This window comes from Stegostoma tigrinum, chromosome 29, assembly GCF_030684315.1.
Source record: "Stegostoma tigrinum isolate sSteTig4 chromosome 29, sSteTig4.hap1, whole genome shotgun sequence".
NCBI classification, from domain to species: domain Eukaryota; kingdom Metazoa; phylum Chordata; class Chondrichthyes; order Orectolobiformes; family Stegostomatidae; genus Stegostoma; species Stegostoma tigrinum.
The window spans coordinates 22,264,220-22,277,084 of record NC_081382.1 but is presented as its reverse complement, the minus strand read 5'-3'; the positions used below and the strand labels follow the sequence as shown (position 1 = coordinate 22,277,084).

Sequence of the window (12,865 nt, the reverse complement as noted above, 5' to 3'; positions counted from 1 at the left end):
TTCCTCAGAAACAGCAGTTTCTGGCCTTCACAGTTGCACAGACAGGAGACGGAGAATGAATAAAGATAAATTTAGGGTGAATTGCAAAGGCCTGGCACTAACGTGACGGGCCGAGGGGCCTCCTTTTTTCTGCAGCTATTATCTGGGCAAGAAATGAGCCCCCTCTGCGTCACTGGGTGGAGATGATTACCCGAGAGTGGGGTAAATCTCGCTCACGACGACACTAGCTCCTGAAGAAAGGCCTCTGCCCCAAGTTATCAACTTTGCTTCGAGCCCCAGGTCCTGGCTCATCTACTTCAGCTCAGATTCCGGGCGATCACTTAAAGTGGCACCATTTCCTTGGCTTGAATCTGCCTACACCCAACAGGATTCCAGTTCCTTCAACCCCCACCCTTCCTTTCTTTCTTTCTTTCTTTGCCCATGCACTGTCCATTACCTGCCCACTTGGGTGAACCTTTCATTCCCTCTTCGCTTCCAGCTCCCCCTTTTATTACATCCGGTCAAGACAACGGCTTAACCTTTGACCTCGTTGCAGACACTTCCGGATTTGTGCCGCTAATCAATCGGCAGGGAGGACTACATTACCCGTCGGGCAACGCGCGGCGTCCTGGCGCAGCCTTCCCCGAGTGGCCGGTCGGTGCATTTTGGATGATGTAGTCCCTTTTCCCTATACAAGGCGGGTCGGCGTTGTCCCGGATGTTGCAGAGGGTGAACGTTAGGCGAGCGGAGAGCCTTGAAGCTCGTTGGGTATGTGATTGATCTTCAGTTCTCATTCATCTTATTGACAACAAAAGCAATAATAATAACGGCCGCTTTAATAAAAATATATTCTCATCAAGGTGAAAGCATCCCCGCTTATAACTTTTAACCTCTTGAACTCCCTCGGCTTTCAGGCTACCTTGTCCCTCAGTTGTATTACTGTTCCACAGGGTCAGGTTGCTAGCAGATGTTAGTGATCAGCTCCATGTGTTTATAAATTGTTATGCTTCATATTAATCATATAATTTAAATAATAAGTATAATAGGGGGAGTAGCTCCAGGGGTAATCGTTCTTGCGCGCCTGAAAACACTGTCTCCCTTCCTCGTAATAACGTTAGGGAATTTGGTTCATTTTCAGTGGCTTGCAATAGTGCTACATGTTTATTCTCGTTTTGATTGTTCAGCAAATTGACCGATCTGATATTGATGAAATTAATGCCAATTGTTCTGTTTGTTTTAATGAAAAATACATTTGTAGTGATGAGTGAGTAGTATTTTTAGAGTTTTTTGCAGGTTTCTGTTAACTGAGTAAAAGGATGTTTATAACATTACTCATTCTTACTGTTTATCTGGCTTTACAATTCTGAATTTGTGCACTTCTGCTCACCTAATTGTTGAAAAATATTATTGCGCATGAGATTCGGTGATGCGGTTTGTCCTAAGTAGGCCATCATTTATTGCCCACTCCAAAAGTCCTGAGAGGGCCATTAAGTCTGGAGTCACATGTAGGCCAGATTGGGTGAGGGCGACAGATTTCTTTCCACTTCTCTAATTAGTGAATTCATGGCCATTCAACTTTTAATTCCAGATTATTTATTATTGAATTCAAATTAAACCATCTGCCATGGTGGAATTGGAAGCCTGCTCCCTCAAATGTTTCCTGGGTCTCTAGATATTAATAGTCAATTGATAATACCACTAGACATTTATCTCTGTACAGTGAGTAAAGTCAGAGGTCACGCAACTCCAGGTTATAGTCTGACAGGTTTATTTGAAATCACAGGCTTTCAGATGTGCTGTTCCTTTGTCAGGTGAAGTGGAGTGAAGTGCACAGGCACAGAATGTATAGACAGAGAGATAATTGCAAGGTCATTCCAGGTAATCAACAGTGTCAGAACAGTGTGTGTGGAATGTCGATAACAATTTAGCCTGTCAACATTATACTCTCTCAATCTGTACTATCTTTTGACATTCTTGATTACCCCCTGGAATTATCTTGCAGCTATCTCTCCACCTATAAATTCTGTGCCTGTGTGCTTTACTACACTTCACCTGATGAAGGAGCAGCAGAAAGCTTGTGATTTCAAATAAACCTGTTGGACTATAATCTATCTTGTGTGATTTCTGACTGTGTCCACCCCAGTCCAACACCAGCACCTCCACTTTGTCGTGAGTAAGGAAGATGATTCTGTGTATTAAATGCTCATTGATCTGAGTGAAGATTAAGGAAATTAATGTGTTTGGCAGAGACTCTACCATTATGAAGTTGATTCACAATACAGATGAAGCTACATCTTCCATTAATGGAGAATTCCAAAACCCAAGACACAAATTTAAAAGTTAGGAGCAAAGAGATTTGCTTGTTCTTTGGAGAGTAAACTAAGAAATTTATTTGAAATAGACCAGATTAATTAAGGTGTTTTTGTTCTTTTCCATGTCCTTAAAACTCTTCTTTATATTTATGCACTTATTTATGCGCATCTTACAAACTGTTTTAGAGTACTGGCAGGCAGGATTTTGACAGAAGAAATTATAGCTTTAGTTAGTATCCTAATTGAAGCACTTTGGGACAGCCTATGTGAAACTTGCTATATGAATGCAAGTCCTTTCTTTCAGGGAGATCCATTTTCTGAAACTTCCAGATCTGAGATCTGATTTGGAAGTATGTCCTGATCTGATTGCAAACTTTGTGGTTAGTGAAGCAGGAGGACTGCATAATAAGACCATAAGACGTAGGAGTGGAAGTAAGGCCATTTGGCCCATCAGGTCCACTCCGCCATTTAAATCATGGCTGATGGGCATTTCAACTCCACTTCCCTGCACTCTCCCCGTAGCCTTTGATTCCTTCTGAGATCAAGAATTTGTCGATCTCTGCCTTCAAGGCAGAGAATGTCCCGGCCTCCACTGTACTCTGTATAATGCGGTTGCTGTTGGCCTCTGATGTCTTGGAATAGTGGAGTCAATCTCAATCTATATTTTTCTGGTCATGGACTCACTATAAAATATATAAATAATGTTAAACAGCTAACCAAAACCAATGATATAGAGATGTTGAATAATTTATGGGTCAGAAGGAGGACATTTGGCCTATCAAATCCATATAGACTCTAAAGCTTTATCTGCTCAGCTTCACAAGTTTAATTTGAAAATATTGGTTATCTCCTTTTCTTCACCTTCACGTTTATTAGGTCATTACTACTCATTGTCTTAAAAAAAATTCTTCTTAATTTTATTTTTCACCCATTGTTTTAAAATTATTTTGAATGAGATACATGCTTCATTAGCTGCTACATTGTAAAAACTCAGTGACAATCAGAATCATAGGTGTGAATGTACAGGAGAATATGGTATAGGACAACCTGATTTCGGAAGGGTACTTCTTCCAATTGTATTCAGATGTGTTCTTACCTACCCTGTAAAAGAACGACAGAACCCACTCTCATGAGTCCCAATTTTCTAATGGTAAAGTGAATGTATAGCTTTCCTGTCAGTTATTTCCTAAATAAAGACACGGGGAGTGGAAGTAGTAATGTTAATGGACTTCTAATTTAGAGGCTCAGATTAATGTTCTGGGAATGTGGTTTAAATCCTAACACTGCAGCTGGTGAAAGCTAAATTAAATTCATATAGAAAACGAAGATTGAATTCAAACCTCATCTTGATGATGGGAATGATGAAAGTATCATCACTTTGACAAGCTCCCGCATGGCAGGCTCGTCAAGAAAGTTAAGTTGCATGGGATCCAGGGAGAGCTAGCAAATTGGATTCAAAATTGGCTTGATGGTAGGAAGCAGAAAGTGATGGTCGAAGATTGTTTCTTGGACTGGAAGCCTGTGTCTGGTGGTGTGCCACAGGGGTTGTTGCTGGGACATTTGTTATTTATTATTTACATAAATGACCTGGATGTGAATGTACAGGCATGATTAGTAAGTTTGTGGATGATACAAAATTAGGAGGTACAAATGATAGTGAGGAAGGTTATCAAAAATTACAGAGGGACCTTGATCAGATGGGGAAATGGGCTGAGGATTGGCAAATGTAGTTCAATGCTAGTAAGTGTGAGGACTTTGGAAAGTCAAACCAAGGTAGGATGTATACAATAAATGGTAATGTCTTGAGGAGTGTACTAAGAGGAACCTAGGAGTACAAGTGTAGAGTTTTTTGAAAGTGGCATCACAGATAGACAGAGTGGTGAAGAAGACATTTAGCATGCTGGCCTACATCAGTTGAGGCATTGAGTATAGGATTTGGGACGTTATGTTACAATTGTATAAGTTATTGATGAGGCCACGCTTGGAGTATTGTGTACAGTTTAGCAAGAACATAGTCAACCTGGAAAATGTGCAAAGAAGACTTATGAGGATTTTGCCGGGACTAGTAGGCCTGAGTAATAGGGAGAGGTTAGGGAGGGACTTTATTCCTTGGAATGTAGGAAAATGAGGGATGACCTTATTGAGGTGTATAAAATCGTGAGATAGGATGAATGCGTATAGTCTTTTTCCCAGGGAGGGGGAATTGAAAACTAGAGGCAACATAGACTTAAGGTGAGAAGGGAAAGGTTTAAGAAGGACCTAAGGTGCAACTTCTTCATGTAGAAAGTGGTCTGCCAGAGAAAGTGGTTAAGGCAGGCACAATAGCAACATTTATAAACAGATTAGTATAGATACATGAATGGGAGGGGTTTAGAGAGATACGGACAAAATGCAACCAATTAGAACTGGATAAGTGGGCACCATGGGCGGCATGGACCAGTTTGGGCCGAGGGGTCTGTTTCTGTGCTGTGTTACTCCATGACTCTATAACTTGACATAAAAAGCCATCCAATACATTCTTTAGGGAAGAAAATCTGTTTATCCCACCTGGGTTGGCCTAAATATGAATCCAGATCTAAGGTAACATGATAACTCTTAGTTGTCCTTGAGCCATTTAAAGGCCATTCAGGATAGGCAATAAATGTGGCCTTGCCAGTATCACCCACATCCCATGAAAGGAACTGTTCTAAAATATGAACAACAGACATGTTTTTTGGCCAGATACCTTTTTACTAACCTGGAAAGGTACTGTGACATAGAGGCTTATTGCAGTTGTGATTCTTTTAATTACAAAGAATGATCCAGTCTTTGTAAATCTCTATAAAATAGCTTGTAGCACTGTATGCAGATAAATCAGTGCCTGTGATGTAAGTGACTGCACCAAAGTGCGGCACCAGCACTGTCTACAATACTCCAGCTGAGGTCTAATTAAAATTCTAGACAAGATAATGCCTACGCAGCTTGGATGTTGCTAGGAGAAAATACAATGCAAGAGCTGTTGTGATCTGAAGATGTTGTGCTCTTCTTATGCAATTCATCCAGCCCTATGGGAAGACTGATAAGGATTCCCAGCCTCCCAACTCGGTAAACTGTACCTTGTCCTAAACAGCAATTATTAAATTCTAGAAATATTTCATGTTGGACAGTTGATGCCTCATTTTTGAAAGGTAGTAATGTAAGGGGAGAAAACATGTACAGGATTTCAAAGAAACGTCTATTGTCAATCCAGTAGACCAGAACTTCCCAAACTTTATCACACGGTAACCCCATTTTTAGGCTAGAAAATTGCCACTGAGGTGGTGGGACGGGTTGTGTGGGAGAGGAGAGCAGCACAGGATTGCATAAAGGCAGAAAACTGGCGCTAAGTGATCAGAGATGGTGAGGACACAATAGGCTGTGTCGCCTCCTCCTGACCTATAACAATTTTGGGGGAAGAAGTGCAAGTTGTCAGAATCAAAGATAACAAGGTGTGGAGCTGGATGAACAGAGCAGGCCAAACAGCATCTTAGGAGCAGGAAAGCTGAAGTTTCGGGCCTGGACCCTTCATCAGAAACCGAAACGTCAGCTTTCCTGCTCCTAAGATGCTGCTTGGCCTGCTGTGTTCACCCAGCTCCATACCTTGTTATCTCGGATTCTCCGGCATCTGCAGTTCCTATTATCTCTGTCAGAATCAAGCTAGGGAGGTAATGTCACATTGGGGGAGGGGGGAGAGCATTCTGTGTCAGGTAGAAAAAGTATTATCAGAGACAGAGCTACAGTGGAGATGAGTTTTTAATCTGTGGAGGAGGACATGTAGAAGCAGGAGAGCCATCAGGTAATGGGGAGGAAGAGAGCATTCATAGCAAGGGGATGACAGGGGACGGTAAGGGTTGGTAGAGCAGTTGGGAGAAGGTAGTCAGCGAGCCTCAGAGTGAGAAGAAAGAGCAGTGAGACATATAGGAGGGAGAGCACTAAGAGTGAGGAAGGGTGGCAGCTAGAGATAAATTAATTTTTCAACAATATTTGCCGTCACTAATAGGACCTCAGAAAATTGTCTTCAGATGTGCCATTAGAATGCTGGATAAAAATAAAAATCCACGTGTACATAACAAAATGCCATGGGGTTTGCCCCAGGACTGTCCCACTGCTTTCTTGAAGCTCATGATCCTAATTGTTCGTTCTGCGACCTAAATGGGAACCATAATCCACAGTTTGGAAACCACTATGTTAGATTCCAAAACAGTCAGTGCAACAACAACAGCAGCCTTACTTTAACAATAGTCCAAACCAGACTATGCAATTTTCTCTACAATACGCATAATTTAGATTTATAATTCCGTATGGGACCTCACTTTTCTAATTAGACTGTTTGAACATGACTTTTCATGCCTGTAAAGTGCAGTCTCTTTGTTTCCGTCGTAAGTGTAAAACCAAAAAAAGTGTAAAATACTTTGAGGGTCTCTACTCTTTACTTGGCAGTGAGTGTGTGAATGTTAAAGCTATGATGTATAATGTGTTCGTTCAGGACACAAATTTAGCTGTTGTCCTCGTGGTGAGGTTCTTTTGTGATTTGAGATTCACGAGTAACTAATTCAGTGAAATGACTAAAAAAGATCTGTTGTATTAACCCTATGATTAACCTATAGTTTAACTTGTGGAAACAAAGTCTGTTTCATTCCAGACTCGAAAGATAATGGTTGGAAGTGCTTTCAAACTATTTATTGTGGTATTTTGTGTACTTCTATACACTTGAAGCTTGGAAAATTATTTGGATTTTGCTAATGCAAAAATCAACTTGCATCTGTATGGCATCTTAAATATAGTAAAACATTTAGGGATTCTTCACAGTAATGTTGAAACCAGCAGTGTTAGTCAGTCATCTAGTCGGTCTGAGGTCAGATATCAAAGCCAGATTTCTGTGACACAATGGTAAAATGCAGATTTGTAATTTGCAGGAGTTCCACCTCGTAGCCACAACATTGCTAAGTGGTGACTGGAGCCTTGAACTTTAACCCAGAAATAGAGAGACCATCTGCAAAAAAATCACCTCAAACCATTCTTCTAATGGCAGCCTTGAGCTGTAAGGCAGGTTGCATTTTGCATCATAACACAGGAAGAGTAGAGCAATGATACCTTACAGGAGAAAGGAGACATGAACTATAAGGAGTCTTGAGAATTTTTTAAAAAATCTGCTGGAAGAAATTTTCTGAGATTGTCCGAGGCATAGTATTTTTACAACTGTATCTAATTGTGCAATTGGAAAAATGCTGATTACGTTTTGGGGGAAGTAAATTATGAAGTTATATTCATCAGTCAAGCTAGCTCTCATACGTTAACTTAACAGGGGGGAAATTGCAATGTAATGTTAGAATCAAAGATGTAAAAGAGCTTCTTCCAGAATGAGATTACAGCACAAATTCTAATTATTAGTGACTAAAATAATGATTAAGTTACAAACAATAACGGTGACTGCCTTTGAGAATCTAGTTTTAGGAAGAAAGGGTTAAATATGCAGCTGCACGAATATAGTAATTACAGATTTCATTGGGAATTAAGATTGTTAATGAGCCTTAAATCCTTAATGCTGATGCCTCACAATTGCACCATTCTTCTTTTGTTTTTGGTGTTTTACTTAAAATACTTTTACACAGCATATGTGCTTAGAAGTTGCACTGAAAACCCAACCATACATTGAGACAAAATGACAAAAATAGTTAGAAAAGTGCATGAAAGGATTTGAATAAACCATTATGAATAAAGTGAAGAGGCATTAAAATGTGCATCTCATTTGTTCCTGAAGCACTCTATACATGATTGCTTCTGTATTTGAAGACATTGAGAAAGGTTTTCAGTTAAAACTTGGCATGTCATTTTGTACATCATCCTAAGTTAAAATCAGGTTGCTAAGGTTAAAACGAAGCTTGTATTGGTTTGGGAATGATCTGTGTGAGATGCTTTTATTCAAATGTGTTAATATCAAATTTGAAGTAGCTCCTTCAAAGCAGATTTCTTTTTGGCATTATTGCTTATACAGTATTTAAACCCATTAACTACAGTCTGCTGGGATATATTTTCCCACATGCTGAGCTCCAGGCCACAAGTCCATTATAATGCTGAGGGGTACCAGTATAAATTGATTTATTTTCAGCAGGAGAGCCACCTTAGATCACTGTTGAGCCCCTTCTAGTAGCCAGATCCAGAGCAACATAAACCTGGGAAATGATTAGTTGACAATTCTTTTGGTAGTCAGGTGGTAAAGCACTTAGCCAGTAGAACTAAAGCAATATTTTTGCCACCAAATTCTGTCAAGTTGCTCTATGTGGTGAATATTAATTGTTAATGAATGATATCTCCAGTATACATGCTGAAGATTTGATATCTTGGAGGCTACTGGGAGTTAGCAGCGTATTAAGGGGTCATATGATACCAAGCTAGAAAGCAGAAATTCACAGTATCTGATGTTTTATGTATTAACTGTTGTTAACTTTTTGTGTTGTCCTTTTGGACACACATTTTGTCAAAGGGACTGGGAGTTAGATCAAGCTCCTTAACTACAAAAACATAATCACAGCCCATTTCTCTTTTATGATAAAATACGTTCTAAAAGTTTTGTTATCAATAACAAGCATGTTGCCGGGGTTGGAGGTTTTCCGACAGGCTGAATAGATTGGGGCCGTTTTTCCTGGAGTGTCGCAGGCTGAGGGATAACCTTATGGAGTTTTATAAAATCATGAGGAACCCCGGGGCGGGGTGTCCAAAACTAGAGGGCATAGGTTTAAGGTGAGAGGGGGAAGATTTAAAAGGGACGTAAAGGGCAACTTTTTCATGTAGAGGATAGTGCATGTATGGAATGAGTAGCAGATGAAATGGTGGAGCCTGGTACAACTACAACATTTAAAAGGCATCTGGATGAGTATATGAATAGGAAGGGCTTAGAGGGATATGGGCCAAATACTGGCAAACAGGAATAGATATATTTAGGAATTTTGGTCAGCTAGGATGAATTGGACTGAAGGGTCTGTTTCCGTGCTGTATGTCACAATGACTCTCTCACTTTAAATCATTGGGAGTTTTAATTTGGTTTCAGAACTGCGAATGAACTACTTTTTTCAGCTGACATGAACTCCAAATGATATACTCCAAGTTTGATTGTTGCAGTTTGAACAACTGATAAAGGAAAGTGTTTAGATTGTTGAAAAATCTTGTGAAACTGTTCATAGTCAGTCCTCAAGTAACAAAGGTGGCTCTATAATTCCTATATTCAGCACCCACAAAAGCCAAGCAAGTTCTTACAGCCAAAGTAGAAAATATTGAAAATAATCAGCGGGTCAGATAAGATTTGTGAGAAGAGAAACCAAGTTATTTTAGTTCAGCAACCTTTCATCAAAAATTTTAGCCTGACCTGATAAGTATTTCCAGCATTTTTTGTTGTTTTTATTTCAGACTTAGTGTCTGAGGTAAATTGCTTTTATGGGCAAGCTCCTACTTTGGTAAGAATGAGTGATATTTATCCTTGTATTTTGTTTGCTTTTATGATTTTGTGTTTGATTGCAAAGTTTGTTCAAAACATAGCCAAGCCAACAATTGCAAACTGTCCTCTAACTTGAAATTTGAGTAATAGTCCTGTAGAGTGCCATAATTATTAACAAAAGGCAATAACTGTGTGGAGAAATACAACATATATGGGTGTTCAGAATGTAATTCTCAATGTATGTTGTGAAACAAATGAATGACAGTAAACAGATAACTATACCGAATATTTACTTTGAAGTTGTGACCCACAAGCCTTCCATAAAAGAAAGACTTAATCTTTGCAGCAGCATTTTGAACATGTTTGTGAAGTATGAGAAGTCGTTGCAATATATTTGCCTCACCTTGATCTCTGTTCAAAGGATAAGTTACTTATTTATCAGAGAATGTCATGGAGGATAGTAGGTCATCATTTGAGAAATCCTTTTTATCTGAAAATATCTTGTAGGTTTGATTCACACCCTCGAACTTAAATTAGAATGCCCCTAAATAGGTTGATTAAGATGAATTCAGCTCACTGTTGGTTCATGATCACCCTGAGGATCACCAGGTTTCACTTATTACTGCTTTACTGTATCTGTTGTGCATCCTGCCTCCTCTACCTCAGAAAATGTCAGCCATGCTCTTGTTGGTCTAGTTCTGATTCTTGCTGTTGCACTTCTAAAACCATTACTCACCACAACCGACCCTTTGAACTCCACTACTGACATGACATCAAATGTCAAAAGCAGCACCTGAGATTTTGGAGGGCTGCGTGTGTCTAAATGTAGGGAATGTCAAGCTTGTTGGTTCTGGAATCAGTGGCGACTCTACCTTTAGATTTGCATTACCAGTATGACTGCAGAGATGATGGGAACTGCAGATGCTGGAGAATCCAAGATAACAAAGTGTGAAGCTGGATGAACACAGCAGGCCAAGCAGCATCTTAGGAGCACAAAAGCTGACGTTTCAGGCCTAGCCCCTTCATCAGAAAGTATGACTGCAACCTTGTTCCACTGTTATCAGGAATGACCGTGTCTGCAAAAACTATAGGTGGTAACGAGACACTATAAGATATAATCAATTTGCTGGGAGAAAGGCTCAGACCTTCTCTTTTACTCATACCATTCGTGAGTTGAACTGGAGTTAGAACATCAAAACAAAATTACTGTTTCAACATGTGATAATGGGAACTGCAGATGCTGGAGAATCCAAGATAACAAAATGTGAGGCGGGATATACACAGCAGGTCCAGCAGCATCTCAGGAGCACAAAAGCTGACGTTTCGGGCCTAGACTCTTCATCAGAGAGGGGGATGGGGTGAGGGTTCTGGAATAAATAGGGAGAGAGGGGGAGGCGGACCGAAGATGGAGAGAAAAGAAGATAGGTGGAGAAGAGAGTATAGGTAGGGAGGTAGGGAGGGGATAGGTCAGTCCAGGGAAGACGGACAGGTCAAGGAGGTGGGATGAGGTTAGTAAGTAGGAGATGGAGGTGTGGCTTGGGGTGGGAGGAAGGGATGGGTGAGAGGAAGAACAGGTTAGGGAGGCAGAGACAGGCTGGACTGGTTTTGGGATGCAGTGGGTGGAGGGGAAGAGCTGGGCTGGTTGTGTGGTGCAGTGGGGGGAGGGGACAAACTGGGCTGGTTTTGGGATGCGGTGGGGGAAGGGGAGATTTTGAAACTGGTGAAATCCACCCCCTCCCCCCCCCCCCCCCCGCATCCCAAAACCAGCCCAGTTCGTCCCCTCCCCCCACTGCACCACACAACCAGCCCAGCTCTTCCCCTCCACCCACTGCATCCCAAAACCAGTCCAGCCTGTCTCTGCCTCCCTAACCTGTTCTTCCTCTCACCCCAAGCCGCACCTCCATCTCCTACGTACTAACCTCATCCCACCTCCTGACCTGTCCGTCTTCCCTGGACTGACCTATCCCCTCCCTACCTCCCCACCTATACTCTCCTCTCCACCTATCTTCTTTTCTCTCCATCTTCGGTCCGCCTCCCCCTCTCTCCCTATTTATTCCAGAACCCTCGCCCCAACCCCCTCTCTGAAGAAGAGTCTAGGCCCGAAACGTCAGCTTTTGTGCTCCTGAGATGCTGCTGGACCTGCTGTGTTCATCCAGCCTCACATTTTGTTATGCTGTTTCAAGATTATCCCTCTAATGTTCTAATGGCTTTAGCTTTATTTAAGGATCATACCTTTACAAGTTTCTTCTTTCTTTGTCATTTTATGTACACCTTGCTATTCAAACAAAAGGATTTAAAGTTCTACTACATACATGTAATTTTTGACTGTGGGACCATTTCTAGCTGCTGTTTTATTAACAATTTTCTCAGATTAGTGTTAACATCATTAGTAAATAAGAGCTTTGCATAAATGGGTGGCACAGTGGCTAAGTGGTTAGCACTGCTGATTGTCAGCATCAGACACCTTGGATCAGTTGCACCCTCATGCGACTGTCTCTGAAGTTTGCACATTCACCCCTTGCCTGCTTGGGTTTCCTCCAGGTGCTCCGGTTTCCTCCCACAGTCCAAAGATGTGCAGGCATGGTGGATTAGAAATGGGAAATATAGTGTTACAGAGATAGGGTGGGATGCTTTCAGAGGAGTGGACTGAATGGGCGAATGACCTGTTCCCCCACTGAAGGGATTCTATAATAATTGATCAAGATTCTCCATCTTAACTAAAACAACTGGTTTAAGACTAGTTGTTTGCGATGGTTTAAGTTTAGAACTGTGTTCATAGGATTCAAAAAACCTTGTTGAATTCTGTGAATATTTTTGCAAAATATAAATGATATACCAGAAACATTTAGCTGAGACTTTAATACTGCTGATTGATGTGAAACAATTAATACTGATAAACGTATGCGCTCAGAACAGAGTAGTTTATGCCCCAATAACAATGGCAAACTTTTGTGACTTTGGGTGATACTGATGATAATCGTGTCTGTTTTAGGATATAAAGGTGACTTGTTGAGTTTAAACCTATCATTTTGACCTTCGAGACATGTATTCAAATCCAGTCCAGATAAATGGACAAATGCTTCTTTATTTTTCCTCTTAAGAAGGTACTCCATAAAACAAGTTT

The 12,865-nt window shown here is 40.8% G+C and overlaps 2 protein-coding genes across 2 annotated transcripts in view; one reads left to right on the top strand and one right to left on the bottom strand.

Annotated features, from left to right (window-relative positions):
- Positions 1–543, bottom strand: part of rbm18 (RNA binding motif protein 18) — a 36,027-nt gene extending 35,484 nt beyond the window's left edge. The window contains exon 1 of the mRNA XM_048559224.2: positions 437–543. The gene's annotated coding sequence lies outside the window, so the exon portion shown is untranslated. The remainder of the gene's footprint in view (positions 1–436) is intronic.
- A 115-nt stretch (positions 544–658) lies between these two features.
- mrrf (mitochondrial ribosome recycling factor) overlaps positions 659–12,865 on the top strand; it is a 45,414-nt gene continuing 33,207 nt past the window's right edge. The window contains exon 1 of the mRNA XM_048558964.1: positions 659–747. The gene's annotated coding sequence lies outside the window, so the exon portion shown is untranslated. The remainder of the gene's footprint in view (positions 748–12,865) is intronic.